The 15,526-nt window shown below is 42.4% G+C and overlaps 1 protein-coding gene across 6 annotated transcripts in view; it reads right to left on the bottom strand.

Annotated features, from left to right (window-relative positions):
* The window catches only part of Akap6 (A-kinase anchoring protein 6), a 443,623-nt gene extending 428,582 nt beyond the window's left edge, over positions 1-15,041 (bottom strand). For 2 of the 6 annotated variants that reach the window (XM_060387490.1, XM_060387499.1), the window contains exons 1-3: positions 14,885-15,039; positions 14,523-14,678; positions 14,193-14,385 (exon numbers count right to left, since the gene is read on the bottom strand). The gene's annotated coding sequence lies outside the window, so the exon portion shown is untranslated. Of the gene's footprint in view, positions 1-14,192; positions 14,388-14,522; positions 14,679-14,884 lie in introns of those variants that run through there. The other 4 variants (XM_060387498.1, XM_060387493.1, XM_060387492.1 and 1 more) reach the window with 4 other exon arrangements.
* Between the last annotated feature and the right edge of the window lie 485 nt (positions 15,042-15,526).

Raw genomic sequence — 15,526 nt, 5'->3', positions numbered from 1 at the left:
TATCTAGACAGCTCCTGAGACACTATATCCACAGTGATGACAGCAGTGCATAGGTGGTTTTGGGACATTGCCTTAGGAAAGTGGGCATGAGGCCAGCTACTGGAACAGCCTTCAGGCTGTGTGAGCAGCAGAGAGGACCCAGAACACAGAAGAGCTAGTCAAATTGTCCTGACTGGCCTACAGGGCCACTTGTACCATTGCTCCAGATTCCTTGCAGAACACAGGAAGCAGAGTTGCTGTTGTCAACAGTACTCCCAACTGTTGGGGGAGACAGCGCACATGTGTTTACAAGCTCAGCTTGAATAAGCAGTAACAGAAAATAAAAGAATTACTGCTTTATAAATTTAGAAGTTATGCGGACAGAGTTGAGACCTGGGACTCGTGGGGCATGATGCAATCTGAACTCATAAGCAGAGTTCCTATTTGCCTCTCTAGTTCTTTACTGTGGTACGTTAGCTGTGTAAAACCATTTCCTGCCTAGCTGGCACAAAGTGTAGGTACTGGTACAGGAGAATGAGCACCGATAGGCCACAGGTCTGGAACTGACACAGAAATTGTTCTAAAGTGAGGACAAGGCAGAGGCAGGCTATGGTCTAGTCTCTACCTATCAGTGCTGGGCATTTCCTGTACCGCACTCCCCACCAGACACTGTAATAGTTGTTTCATAAACATCGTTTCCAAGCTTCCCAGTGTTTGACAGAGCAGCTAGTATAAAGAAAAGCAGGCCGAGGAAGGCTAGGTGGGCAGCTAGCAGGTGGCGGAGCAAGCCTCCAAGCTCACCAGCAACCCATCCACTTCCTTCAAAGGAGCGGCCCTCAACTCCTCAGAGGAAAGAGCTGCTGCTTGGCTCTACTTAGAACATTGTTGGAGACAGCACTATGTTCCCCGCTTTGAGTCGGGGTGCAGTACCTAGCACACTAACTTTGAGGACACTTTAAGCAGACAAGCTTTTAGGTCAAAGTTTAAATGTAACAAATCACTCAGGGCAGCATCTTTTTAGTGCGCTCATCCAGCGCTCGCTCATATCATGCATTCTTCCCCGCACTGGATCCTGAAGCTGTCCTGGACACACAGTGTAGCCAAGGTGAAAAAAGGTTCAGAAGTATCTAGAAAAATCACGGAGACAAGAGAGACTTCCATGAGATATTACCTAATTGTATCCAATCGGTGGTTTCAACAAAGAGAAGCCAGGAGATGGGGAAGCCCCACCTACTACAAATTTAAACCTGCTACCATAAGCTCAACATCACCAACTCTTCAACAGGCTTCGGTGAGGAAAGAAGGAGACAGAGTGCTGGAATGAGCCCTGATATCCTCCTGGGGAGAGAGGACTGAGGACAATGCTTCCTTCCAGACAGGAAACGCAAAATGAATAGGTTTAGAATGGGGGCCACATTTGAGGTATGCAGAACAGCCATGGTTAGAAAGTTTAGAAGTATAAATCTGACCTCAAGAAAAAAATACCTGAGGCTTGAAATCTGAATTCATGAATGCTCAGCTTTTCATCTAAACAAGTCATCAAATATTGATCATCCAGATGAAAGGAAGTGAGTTAAAGGTTTGCATCTCCTAGTTAGGAACAAGACTCAAGGTCTCATTCAAGTTATTTTAGACTAAATAAAGTATCAGAGGTTTTCACCTATTAGCCATTAAACTAAACACTTGTAAACATTTAACCTCAAGATATTTTTATTGCAAAAAAATTTGTTGTTGTTGTTGTTGTTTGAGATAGGGTTTCTCTATGTAACAGCCCTGGCTGTCCTGGAACTCCCTCAGTAGACCAGTCTGGCCTCAAACTCACAGAGATTCACCTGTCTCTGCCTCCCAAGTGCTGGCATTAAAGGTGTGCACCACTGCACCTGACTAGCGCAAACAATTTTTATAGAATAAAATTTGAAACGTATTTGTTAAAAATGTACAAACTTTATTGCTTTAATATTTGAAAAAATAAAACAATTAGAAAGTAAATTTTTAAATACCAGATAAATTATGGACTCTGCTCCTGAAATAACCATCTGAGGATGACCCAAAGGACACCTGGGAGATTTGTTCAACAGCTAAGCACAGATACTATACCGAGAAGTCCTACAGTGGACATTAGTAGCATCATCATGACCTCTTACGCAGTGTCGGCAGATGTCAGGTGCCATTCCCTGAGCTGTGGGCATCGCTGGCGAGCTCACAAGGCAGGCTTCCCATTCCCATTTGTCAAATGAGGATGCTGACACTTGGCAAAGCTAAGCAACTTGCCAAGGCCACAATGGTGGTAGCAGACAAAGCAGAAATCAATCCCAGATCAGCCTTCACCAGGGCCCTGACTACTATGCATTACCTCACTTGCTCAGTAAGGACAAGTTTTCATCACTGACTTATTAAAACAATAAAAACTAATATTTTGTTATAACAAATGATTTTATTAACCACATAAAGTTGATAATTATTTGGCCATTTGGTCACAAAAATGAGAATTTCATGTGGTTCAAACTAATGAGAGCAACCACTCACATTTTATCTAGCTGTCTAGGGCAGTCATGAATTTCTAAAGAGATTCCAATGAGTAGGGCAAGAAGAGCCAAATAGTTTATCCTGATCATTAACTGAAAGTATAAGTTGTGGAAAGAGAGAGACAGAGACAGAGAGAGAGAGCATGAATCCGCAAGATAATGAGGCTATGGAGGGAGCATTGCTAGGAAAGAAAACAGTTTATTAGTTGAAATGAAATCTTATGTGTTGACTATGGGCTGATAACCATTAGGTACTGGGAAATTTAAAGACACACGCAGATGTGAGAAAAATGATATATAAACACTATAGTTCAAATGTTTGTTACAAAAATTTGTAGTTGAAACCCTAACCCCCAAAATAATAATATTAGCAAGGGAAGTCATTGGGAAGCTCATTTAAGTCCCAGTGAATGGGATTAGTGCCCATTTATAGGGAGGCCTAAGAGAACCAAAACCATGACTCCTTCCTAGGGAAGCTTACTCCACACCAAGTCTGCATACCTTAGTCTCACAGATGCAGCCTCCATAATTGAGGAATGAGTTTCTGTTACAAGCTAACACTTGATTAATAGCATCATAACAGCCTTCTGGATTAAGACTGTATGTTTAAATGTTTCCATCTCCAGGAGGAAATATTGGAGTATGTTATTGAAAATCAGAACGCTTAATAATTAAAAGGTATGGAGAATTCTGAGTGAGATATCAATATTTAAGGCAATAGGGAACTTTTAAATATCATTCAAATTTGAGACTTTTATCTTAGCCCTTGTTTTACTGTGAAGGAAACCAAGGTTTGAGGAAAACAATCTAACAAGCATAAAAGTTTGGCTTCTTTATTCCAGCCAATGCTTCCCTGCTGCTGCTGCCATCTGAACACTAAAGGGCTATCTGAACACAGTAACATCATGTATATGGTGACTGGCTGTGCCACACACTGCAGACATAAGAAAATTCTCAGGTGGCATAATCATTTATCCTGTAGCATTGTAAGTAAACTTAAATAGGTCTTACAATCATAAAAGAAAAAAAAAACGAGTTTTCAATTTTTTTATTCAGGTGCTTTTCTAATTAATTGCTTCAGGATAGCTTGTCTTTTTAGAGAGGAAGGCATTCTAAAAAATAGTTTGCTGTTAAAATGGTTTAAATTTCAAGAAAAAACAAAAACGCCTGTTCTTAAAGAAATACTTCAGAAGCATGACATTTAAAACATGCCTTTGGAATAAAAGTCAGCAGCAGAAACCTACTACTAAAAGGTAGTTTGCCTCCAACTCCAAGTGAGTAACAGAAATATGCTGTTTTAACTAGACGCTTCATTTGTGAGGGTTTAAGTTCTGGCAAACAACTCTGTCACCTCATTCCTGTGCTTTTCTGCCTGTACCACACCATCCTATTTTCTTTTCATGAGGGCATTTTTAACAGGGAAGGGCCACTGCCATGGCTTATCACTCTCTCTACTGGGTGCATTTATCAAAGGTTCTTTCAAAATTCACAACACATGAAGCATATTTTTAACTAGGGATTCAGGAATCAAAGGAGAATAAATGGCTCTGTTCCAAAGGGAGTTGAGATTCACAAAGGAAACAACCACCAGAAGAAGCCACTGGTCCCTGCCTGGCTCTCTCTCTACTATGCGTGTTTTGGGAACCTTTTTGTCTTTTTATTACATATATTCGTGTGTGCCTGCATGAGTTTATATGCACCAGGTATGTACAGGACCTCTCGGAGGCTGAAGAGCGCTAGCTTCCTGGGACTGCAGTGGCGCATGATTATGAGCCAGCATGTGCAGAGCGGCTTCTCCCCTCGATGTACCTGTCCACTGAGCTTCAGAGCCCCAGCTCACCCACCAGCGCCCCTTGGAGAAGATATTGCTGCTACACTGGCACTACTACTTGCTTCTTTGTGACAAATAACATTAATCAAAATAAAAGGGCTAGGATGACCAGGCAAAAACCAACAAGGTGACAAGTATTTCTTTTTCAGATGATTATCTTATTGCTTTCTTGGTCCTCAGTTTCCCTATCTATTTCTTTTCAGTTTTGCTTAAAACTCATAAGTTTAAAAAAAAAAATCTAATTACCAGGACTGCGGAGATAGCTACGTGAAAGGGTGCTCTACTAGCACAGGCAAGACCCTAAGTGTGATCCCAGAACAACAAAACCAAAATAACAACAAACCTTACTTCTTCGAAGCTAGAGTAAGTTTCGGATTTTTAAAAAATCTAACAAACAAGTATTTTTATTTATTGCTAAATTCCTGTCTCAATTTATGCCTGGCTCTTTATTAGTTCTCAGAACAATCACCACTGTTTTATGGTGTTTTACTATTATTTTTGTTACCTTTGTTTTCTGACTTCTCTGTTTCAAGGACAGCCGCCCTTCTGAAGCAGGTGTCCGCAGTATCTCGAAGCTTCCACTCCACACCAGTGCTAAGGAAATATGCCTCTGCCTGGCTTCCTATGCCTACCAGCTTCTCATTTCTACATCCCTTGTCTTCATCTTTAAGCAATAACAGCAGTAAAGACTTTTTATTAATCATAATTGCCATACCTGTGTTCATTTTTACATATGGTTTTCTACCACAAATAATCCTCCTGTTTTAGCTATTTCTCGCAGGCAAGCTGTCTGCAGTAGTGATTAAATTATTCTTACAGGGACATTCTCCTAGCTCACAGAAACATGGACACCAGATTGAACACAGGGCAGTGTTTGCACTATTAAAGGTGCGATGCGAGCAGGTTATTTCACAAGGGGCATGGAGGAGAGGTGGTGTTGGCAGTGTGAAGACTGCTGTTGTGCTGATGTAGAGAGGGTAAAGGCAGACAAGGCCCTGGGGGCTGTTGGCCAGACCAGGCGTGCGCAGCTTAGGACTGTCTTGAGTAACTGATAGGACTGTGCATGAGGTACAAACACTGAGCACACAGGACTGAGGGAAGGACACTAGGAAATGACTTTGGGTGAACCAATGAGTGAAGGTGATGAGTTGTTCAAAAGCATTTACATCGAGAAGTAAAGTAAGAGCAGATGAGAAGGAGGCCATGGGGTGCTAGCACTTCATCCCAGGTGTCCAGATCAGGGGAAGATGTAATCAGGACCGTTGGGAGTAGAGCCCAGACAAGTGTACAGTGTTGATTCTGTGTGTACAGACACACACCCTCTGAATGCATAGCTCTCCAGTAATGCATGTGTGTGGCCTTGTGGTTGTCCTTAATTATTTCGACATTCTTTCCCTTTAGGAGATGATGACATCTGATACACTTTTTTCATTGTTGACTGTTGGTGAAACTATCGCAGTGAAGCTGGCTCATGACTTAGACATGGCAGCCATGGCAAATATCTAGACTGCTATGGCATGCAGTTCTTGGGGCACAGCGTTGGCGAGAACTTCGCCCAAGTGACTACAAATTCCCCTTATAGACTCTTCAGGTTTCTATTTATTCATACTGTCAGGAAAGGTTATCATTTTCCTCAAGGTGCCGTCATTCATGTTAATTCTCTAACAACTGGGTAAGTCTATAGATTCACCAATGGATCTTGCCCTTTGTTTACTACTTGACCCTATTGTCATGAGTGAGAATGCTTCTTTATGCTGAGGCTCAGAGTGTCATTACCACAGTGGTGCTGGATCTGAACTGCGGTACGTTAGCAAGGCAGAACTGAGAAAGGTTCATCATATTTTAATACTGTAATTCCCTTTTTAATTAAAAAACATGGACTCTTCCTGCAGCAACACAACCTCAGATCATAAGTTCCTGACCTCCTGGGGAGACAAACTAAGATAATGAGTAAAGAGGGAAGGTGGGGATGGTAAAAACATACCCAGCCTGCACAAATGGGTTGTGTAATTAGTTAAATGAGAGTTAAACTATTAAAGTTGAACAAGGAAAGTGATAACAGATCAAGTAGTAAACAAAGGGCAAGAAAACTGATACACGTGCTGGACCAATAGGATGACTAATTAGCGTGCTTTGCCAAGAAGATTTGATTTCTCCCCTGAAAGCAAAGCAAAGGCTGCATAAACCTGGCTCCGCAAACCTCATCAGGTGTAATGTAATGTGTCCCTCATCACCTATAAAAGCAATACCACTGAGTTACTGTGCATGCTGCTGGTCTACACGGTGAGGGAACCTTCTCCTCTGAGTTGTTTTAGTAAACAGGGGTTTCTTAGCTTTAAAGTTCTAAACCAAGGCTGAACTGTCTCAGAGCTAGCGTATAAGAGAGCCTCAAGCTCAAACGCCTATAGATCTCAGGCAGCACCAGAAGGCATACCAAAGGGACTATAAAGAACTGACTGCATAATTTACAGAGTCCAGTATACAACGAAACTGCAGACCACTTAGGCAGGTCCTATGAAGTTACATGATCACAGCAGCAGAGTATTAAGCCATATGTGAACTTGTATAACTGCACAGGTTATGGCATAGGCTGCAAGCCAGCTTCAGTTCAGGCACCAGCCAGTTGGAGAACTTGTTCTGAAAGTTCCCTAGTTCTCCCTGAGGCTCAAGCATACAGTTGTAAGAGGGCGGAAAGGATTTGGAGCATGCTTTATGACTGGGGAGAAGAAAAAAGTACAGCTGGTGAATTACAAAGGAAACTGTCTCTCATGTCCTCACCCAGCCTTAAAACTAAATCAAGCGTTCAGATTCTAACAGACATATGTTCCTGGAGAAGAACTTGCACCTTTAAAGTCAGAGAACCTCTCAATCGGGTACGCTGTACAAAGTTGTATAAAAGTGGCGCTCCAAGGGAAGTCTTCTTGCTTATAACAGAGAGGGCTGCTTCCAGGGAAGGTGAGGGAGCTCTCAATCTTAAGTATTTGCTTGTTTGTTTTGCTTTTTTTTTTTTTTCTGCCTTGACAAAGCAAGATGGATACATAAATGTTGCTATAAGTTTTAATCTGGAATACTTCCAAAGGTTCTTGTTTTAAGTACTTGGTACCTAACTGGTGTCACTGTTTGGGGAGGTGAGACACAGGCAGGTCTTTGATAATCATTCTTGCCCCTGGTTCCAGCTCTCTATGACATTCCTATCATGAGAGAGTTCACCCTCTGAATGCATAAACCAAAATACACCTCAGGTGTTTTGTCACAAGAAAATAACTAATATAAGCTAACAGAAATGTCCTTGTAAATACACAGACTTAAATAAATTAAGATGCTTGCTTTGAAGGCTTCTCATTGGAATTAATATGTGTATGGCATGATAGTGTAAATGTGTAAGGTGACAGAACTAAACAAAGAATCCTCAGCAGAGGAATCTGGAATGGCTGAGAAGCACTCAAAGAAATGCTCAACGTCCTTAGTCATCAGGGAAATGCAAATCAAAACAGCTCTGAGATTCCATCTCACACCTGACAGAATGGCTATGATCAAAATCTTTTTTTTTTTTATTTTTTATTTTTTTATCAGTTACATTTTATTAACTCTGTATCCCAGCCATGTCCCGATCCCTCATTCCCTCCCAGTCCCTCCCTCCCTCCCTCATCTCCACCGTGCCCCTTTCCAAGTCCACTGATAGGGGGGACCTCCTCCCCATTCATCTGATCCTGTTTTATCAGGTATCTTCAGGACTGGCTGCAAAGCCCTCCTCTGTGGCCTAACAGGACTGCTCCTCCCTTCGGGGGTGGGGAGACCAAAGAGCCAGTCATTGAGTTCCTGTTAGAAATAGTCCCTGTTCCCCTCACTTTGGGAAATCAATTGGTTACTGAGCTACCACAGGCTACATCTGAGTGGAGGTTCTAGGTTATATCCATACATGGTCCTTGGTTGAATGTCAGTCACATGGGATATACTCACTTATATAGACCTATAAGATATGATAAACATAATGAAATCTATACACCTAAAAAAGATAATCAATTGAGCGGACATGGGGTAAGATGATCAATCCTCATTTAGAAAGACAGATGGGATGAGCATTGAACGTAAGACAGGAGTCTACTGAGCGCATCTGAAAGACTCTAACTAGCAGTGTTTTCAAAGCAAAGACTCATGACCAAACCTATGATCAAAATCTTAAGTGATAGCACATGCTAGAGAGAGTGTGAAGAAAGGGGGACACTCTTCTATTGCTGGTGGGAGCGTAAACTTGTACAACCACTTTGGAAATCAATCTGGCGCTTTCTAAGAACACTGGGAATAGCTTTACCTCAAGACCCAGCTATACCTCTCCTGGGTATATACCTAAAAAATGCTCCACCATACAGCAAGGTCACTTGCTCAACTATGTTCATAGTAGCTTTATTTGTAGTTGCCAGAAAGTGGAAACAACCTAGATATCCCTCAGTTGAAGAATGGATAAAGAAACTGCAGCACATTTACACAATGGAATGCTACTCCGCTATTAAAAACAAGGAAATCATGAAATTTGCAGGCAAATGGATGGACCTAAAAAAGATCATCCTGAACTCATGCCCAGAAAGACACACATGGTTTATACTCACTTATAAATTAGCCATATAAGATGTTATAAGATGTTAGCCATATAATACAGGATAAGCATACAAGAGGCACAGACCCAAAAAAGATAGGTAACAAGGAAGATCCAAGAAAGGATGTATAAATCTCACTCAAAAGGGGAGCTAGAATAGACAGAGGTAGTGGCTGAAGACAGGGAACAAGGTAGAAGAGGGGGCGAGAGAGTTAAGAGGGTAGAGATCAGACCTGGGGAGAGCAAGAGTGAAAAGACAGAAGACCTGTAGAGAGAAGAGAAACTGAGGGTGGGGTATCTTTATGACACGCTGGAGACCTAAGTCAGGATAGGCTCCTGGGAGGATATGAGGGGGACTCAATTAGAGACCCCTAGTAGCAGAGGCCACAGAGACTGAAAAGGACACCTTCTAACTAGACTGGCCTCCTAGTAAAGACCAGGGAACATAACCCACCCACAAAAAAACTTTAACCCAAAATTTACCCTGCCTACATGATGTGTAGGAACAAAGATAGAGCAAAGATTGAGGGAATGCCCAACCAATGCCTGGCCCAACCAAAGAAAGACCCACCTTATCAGAGAGTGCCAACTCCTGATACTATGAATGATACTCTGCTAAGCTTGCAGACAGGAGCCTGTCAGAGCTGTCCTCTAAAAGACTCTACCCAGCAGTGCCTCAAAACAGATGCTGAGACTCACAGCCAAACACTGGGTGATGCATAGAGAGTCTTGTGGAAAAGTAGGAGGAAAGAGGAAAGGACCTGGAGGTGACAGGAGCTCCAGAGGAAGACCAACAGAGCCAACTAAGCAAGGTCCAGAGGAGCTTGCTGAGACTGAATCATCAGCCAAGGACCATGCATGAACTGGACCTAAGCCCCCGACAAAGATGTAGCAGATGGTAAGCTTAGGCTTCATGTGGGTCCTCTAGTAAGGAAAGTGGGGACTGCATGGGACAAGGACTCACTAGCCAGCTTTTTGACCACTTTTCCCTGAAGGGACTGCCTTGCCAGGCCACAGGGGAAGAGGATATGCTCAGCCCTGATGCAATGTGATGAGTTAGGGTGGATGGGAAAGGGAGGTCCCCTTTTCTGAGGAAAAGGGGAGGGGGATGAGCAGGTCTGGGAGGGAAGGAGCTACAACAGAGATGTAAAGTGAATAAAACTAAATAAATAATAAGCTTATGGTTGGAGCCTTGTATGCACACACTCCACCAGACAACCAACTTCCCAGAATGCCATACCAAAAGAACTCTCCAGGAAGGGAATTTGTCAAGGTGAGAAATACTCCAATATTTTTTATATCTCTCCTTAATTGATCTGTCTTGTACATTTCTTATTTTTACAGGTCAGTTTTGTCAAGTAAGGCAGAAATATAGTTTCTGAATTATTGCAATTATATTTCTCAGAATAGCTTATACCAATAAGACATTAATGGCAATCTTGGTCTTTTTGCCACATGGCAAGATTCTAATCCATCTCAAGGAAGAAAGAGTGGTATTATTAAATACAGTATGTTCATATACATATATAAACCATGTATGCAAGGAAAGCTATACAGCTATAGATATTTCTATATTAGCATATGAAAGCTAAATAAACAGAAGTGTTTTATTTTGGGTATTTTTTTCATCCAGGTGAAAGGAATCACTCTAACAATTGTACCAGTTTACTTTCATCTCTCCTCTAGAATACACTGTATGCAGACGCTCCACTGCTTCCTCAGTCTGGTACCTCATGCAGAAACAAACTTGGACCTTCTTGGAACAGTCTAGGACAACAGCTAACGTCTTCCCAGAACCTAGAAAAAGCTAATGCACTCTGTAATATTTCTAAGTATTCACCATCCCAGAATCAATATCAGTGTGCTGTGTGTGCATTAGCCTACACTTAAACAAAGAACAGCCCTGAGAACCCTGTAACAACCCTGAGAATGGACAGCTGGGGATGGGCGAGCAGAGCAGGGATGACAGGATTGGCTGTCCTCAATCAAGAGGCTTCCAGGATGTTGCACAAGATGGTGATTCTTCATTGAAAAAAAAAAGGCAGAAAAACAAAAGATGGTGATTCTTGTACTAGATCATGCAGCACTCATTTTCAGCCACCGATACATCCAGCCAAATAAACCCTCAAGAGATGGATCTATATCAGACCCACTGGCCTCTGAGGGAGGCTTCTGCTTTTATTATTTGCTGGGCATTGCCAGCAAATGCAAATATCTCAAGGTTAGTGGAACACTACAGATAGAGCTGATAAGATAGGAACAACAAACTTCAGTCACTAATGACTAAGGTCAGACCTACTGTTAGTGAGACTCCATTATGCCCACACTCATTCCTGGGAGCATCTTCCATGCACAGATTCAGCTAAAACAATATGTCAAGCAAAGATTACTTAAACTACTATGGTCAGAGAAATTATTCTCATCTGGCCGAGATTCATGCTCATCTTTACAGTAAAATGAATCAGACTGTAGTGAGAGCTCATTCTTCCTGTGAAATCTGACCTCCCAGTCAGAATTAGGAAGGGTGGGGTACATGTGACAAAGTAGAAATGAATACAATAAGGTGTCGCGACACTGGGGTAGCTGTGGTAAGTACACAGGCTTTACAGACTGCATTGGTTTGGAATCCCAGTCCAATATTTTTAAAACATGTGACTTTAGCCACGTGTCTAACCTAAGAACTGATTCTGTACAATGTGAATGCCAGCATCCAATCTTATGAAGTAATATTGGTACTTTCTAGCTCATAATTTCATCTTTAGAGCTAAACAAGCTAATACACAAAGCGTGGCTCAGTAAAACTGATATGAGTTGAAGAATCATTCGTTCTAGTTGTTACTATGATTATTTTTATCATCCCCACTATGGCCTTGTTATCTAGAAAGAATTAAATTCATTATGACTTTGTAATTCAGTCACAAAATCCATAACCAAAAGTATAGAAGAGCTTAACTGCTTGTGAGACTTACACAGTCTAAACTTGGCCACACAGTCAACATGGTTTTGATAATATTCCAGACGTTATGCACAACAAAATACTTGAAATTCTAGAAAATTTCACTGAGGCACCAATAAATCCAGCTATCAAACAATCCACTCCCCCATGCACACACACACGTGCACACACACATCCCTGGGGGATACGTTATAACTATTGCAACTGAAATAGCCTTAGCTAGCAATTAAGGCCCATCTAATCAGAGTGCAGCACAGGCTGGGGCCCACTGAGAAGCAGAACACCCGGGTGACAGCTCCTGCTATCAGGGCTTTGTTCTCCTGGAGCAAAAGGCACAAAAGCATAAAGTTGAGGAACTGTAGCTGCTCGCTGTGGGGGTTGGGAGGATGACAGGCTCGTCTGCACTGGGCGGATGTTCTGCTAACTGTGCGGCGGCCCACACCCAGCAGTGCCCTTCCCCACCTCAAAGCATGACTTCACTTTTCTACCGCGGCCCTTAAGGAATCCAGCCTCCATGACTTCCAGTAACTGCACACATCACCCCTGATGGAGCGGCCGAGAGCACCAGTAGACAAAAGGAACAAGAGTCAAGCCAAAAGGAAACCCATTAAATCGCTGCCTTCAGTTATTTTTTCACTCCGAGTGATTTATGCTATGGAACAAGTCTTTTCCCATTACTTGTCACTGGAAGCAGTACTTCAGAAGCCGGGGCATGGTGTCCAGACTCTACTTCAGCCATCCGCACACTTTCCCTTCCCCCACTACCGCCTTGCTCCTCCCTTTCACCTGAGAGCTTCTGACTTGGCTGTGTTCACGCCCAGAAGAGCTCTCTGCTCACACTATGCGTCATAAAAAGCAGGCAATGAGCATCTATGCTCCCAAGTGCTTGTGAGAAAGCCAGATCTCTGGGTTGATCTCCGCTATCCCATATAGCTGCATGCCAGCCATATAAGCTTAAAAGACTGGGAGCAGAATGTGTGGTGTGGGATAAACAAACTAATTAAAATCTTAGCTCTTCCCCTCAGCCTAGTGCCTAATAGGACCAGTGTGCTCAACTCCACAGGAAAAAAAAATCAATCCAAGCTGCCTAGATGTGTGCTTCTCCTGCTTCTTATGATACATCTGTTTTAGGCTCCATCAACAATTTAAACTAAATGGAAGGGAACTCAAGGGATTGCTATTCTTTCCAGTAAGACTATATAAATAAAAACTATCAACTTGACTGCACTGAACCACAAGACCACTCCCTGACTGTAAGCGGGCAGATTGATCCACTGAACTGACATGTGACTTCTTTCTCTCCTAGTAGCAATCAGTTGCACCAAGGGGATTCATTTCATTTCCCAAAACAAAAGGCAATGATGCCCACCTCCTTACTGACCTGCTAGACTTCCTTTTAGAAAATAAAAAAAGTGAGATCCTTAAAGGCAAGCTCTGAATTAAATGTAAACAATGTTTACCTAGAGTTTCAGAATTGAGTTGAGGTTATGCGCCCAGAGATCTGCATTCCTAACAATTATTAAGGACCCTGATATTTATCCATCACACCAGTTTGAGGCTAAAGTGAAGCAAGGGCTGACAGAGTCCCTCCCCAGGGTCATCCTTGACTCTAACTGCCGCAGAGAGGAGACTTTTCCTCTCTCAGTTACAAACCAGCCTGCAAACAACTCCAGCCTTTTAACTATGGAGGACGTGAATTGAAGACATTTCATGCAAATTGAAAGGCATAAATAATTTCATCTGGCTTCAGTATTTATGTTTTTAATAAATTATTTTTTGAGCATGCAAGAGAATCCATTTCACATGAGGGAATATGTCAAATGCTTATTCAGCAGTCATTCCTTGCTGTGAAGAATCTGAAACCCAATGGAGGTAAATACTGAATTCCATTCTGCAAGTCACTAAATATTTCATAAATCACAGAAGCAAATGGGACCAATTAGCCCTGCCTCATAAAACAGAAACATATCTTTACAATGTTAAAATACTATGAACTACACATTTCAGAGCTTATTTGGGCTTTTGCAATAGAAAATTTTCTTGTGCTAATTTTTTTAATTCATAAGAATACTAAAAATAACTGGCAGAAATGGATCAAGAAATCTTTGCATTTTGATTCTTATATGACACTTACAGGCCTTTGTCTAAACACAGCAGCCTGAAAGCAGAATTAGGCAAAACAAGCCTTCTTTCCTCCGGTCCATTTTAAGCAGACAACATCCCCCCACCCCTGACTTAGCAGATGCCACGCCACCGACTAACCAACAAAACAGCCATGCAATTAAGGCCCAAACATTTAACACTCACCATCTCCTGCTCCCAGTGTCTTCTTTTGATGTTTACAGCACATCTGTAGGATGCAATACTAGGAGATGCCTTGTTTGACCTGCTGCATGATGCTGTGACATCAGTTCAGATGATGCAGCTCATTATGGGAAAGACTGCTGTTGCTATGGCAACTGGGATGTGCTAGGAATCCTTGCTGCATTTCCAGTGGAGCCTGAAACAATACGGAAGCCTGGTAAGAAAAGACAATATGCAAAATTTAGTCCAAGGAACAAGGTTCCTCATTGGACTAAAATCTGTAAGTTTAAAAAAGATTTTCCTAGCATAATTTTGGAAAAAAATAAAAATCACCTCTTTATTTTTTGCTCTACACTTCAAGAATCAAGGTGGGAGTGCAGCGCAGATTCAGCCCTAAGCAAATACGAACTCACATAGGCAGTTGACCGCGTTTTCTCTCTGGCTAGTAATAATACCTCTTTCAAAGTTACTAAAAAGAGGTTTCCACATCTGTCAAAGACAAAAAGAACAAAACAGGGAGGGGGAGGGGGAAATAATTCAAAATGTGATAAACAGCTGACCAAGTGAGCCCAGTTCTAAAGTACTTAGACTAATAATTGTCAGGGCACGGGTAAAGCCCCAGCGTGCAAGCTTGCCGGTGTTCCCTGCTGGACACCACCTCACAGAGCTGATGCAGAACTCAGCAGCCACCTCACCTTCGGGAGCAGTGGGGAGAGGGTGGGTCCCAGAGACTCTTCCCCTGTCTTACAGAGAACCTTCCTACTCGTGGCCAAAATGAAAGTGGCTTAAATCTGGACGAGCAGACCTGTAGAAATTTCTTGTCGCTGCCACTCCCAACACTGGGATTTGTTTTGTTCTCTTGAGGCAGTGAGACTGCCTACCACAGAGGCTGTTACTCTCTTCCCTCCCCCACTGAGACTGGACCTGTGACAGGCACATTAAATCAAGACTCAGGGAGGATTTCTCCAGTTAGTCAAAGGAAGGTAATCACTTCTTTCCAGTGTGAAGCGTAAACAAACACCATGTTGTGACACTGAGGTGACTGAACGTGGACCAGCAGTGGCTCTTGCATATTTAACACTTGCAGGCCACTGACAGAGAAAGGCAGAATCAAGCCGACCTACATCCATTCTATCGTCACAACTCTGAAGAAAAACAAGGTTCTGAAACCCAACATAAAATGAGACAATTATGTTGTTCCCTCCTCACTGAGATGTTAAACAGCCCTGTTAATCAGTAAAATAGGGGCAGGGGGGGCATGGGGATTAGAGTGGCAGAAGGAACTCAGGCCCCCTCTCTGTTAAGAGGAACCGATAAAAATAAAATGCAGGACAGGA

Source organism: Meriones unguiculatus, chromosome 7 (genome assembly GCF_030254825.1).
Source record: "Meriones unguiculatus strain TT.TT164.6M chromosome 7, Bangor_MerUng_6.1, whole genome shotgun sequence".
NCBI classification, from domain to species: Eukaryota; Metazoa; Chordata; class Mammalia; order Rodentia; family Muridae; genus Meriones; species Meriones unguiculatus.
The sequence above is the reverse complement of the archived record's forward strand: the minus strand, read 5'-3'. Positions and strand labels throughout refer to the sequence as shown.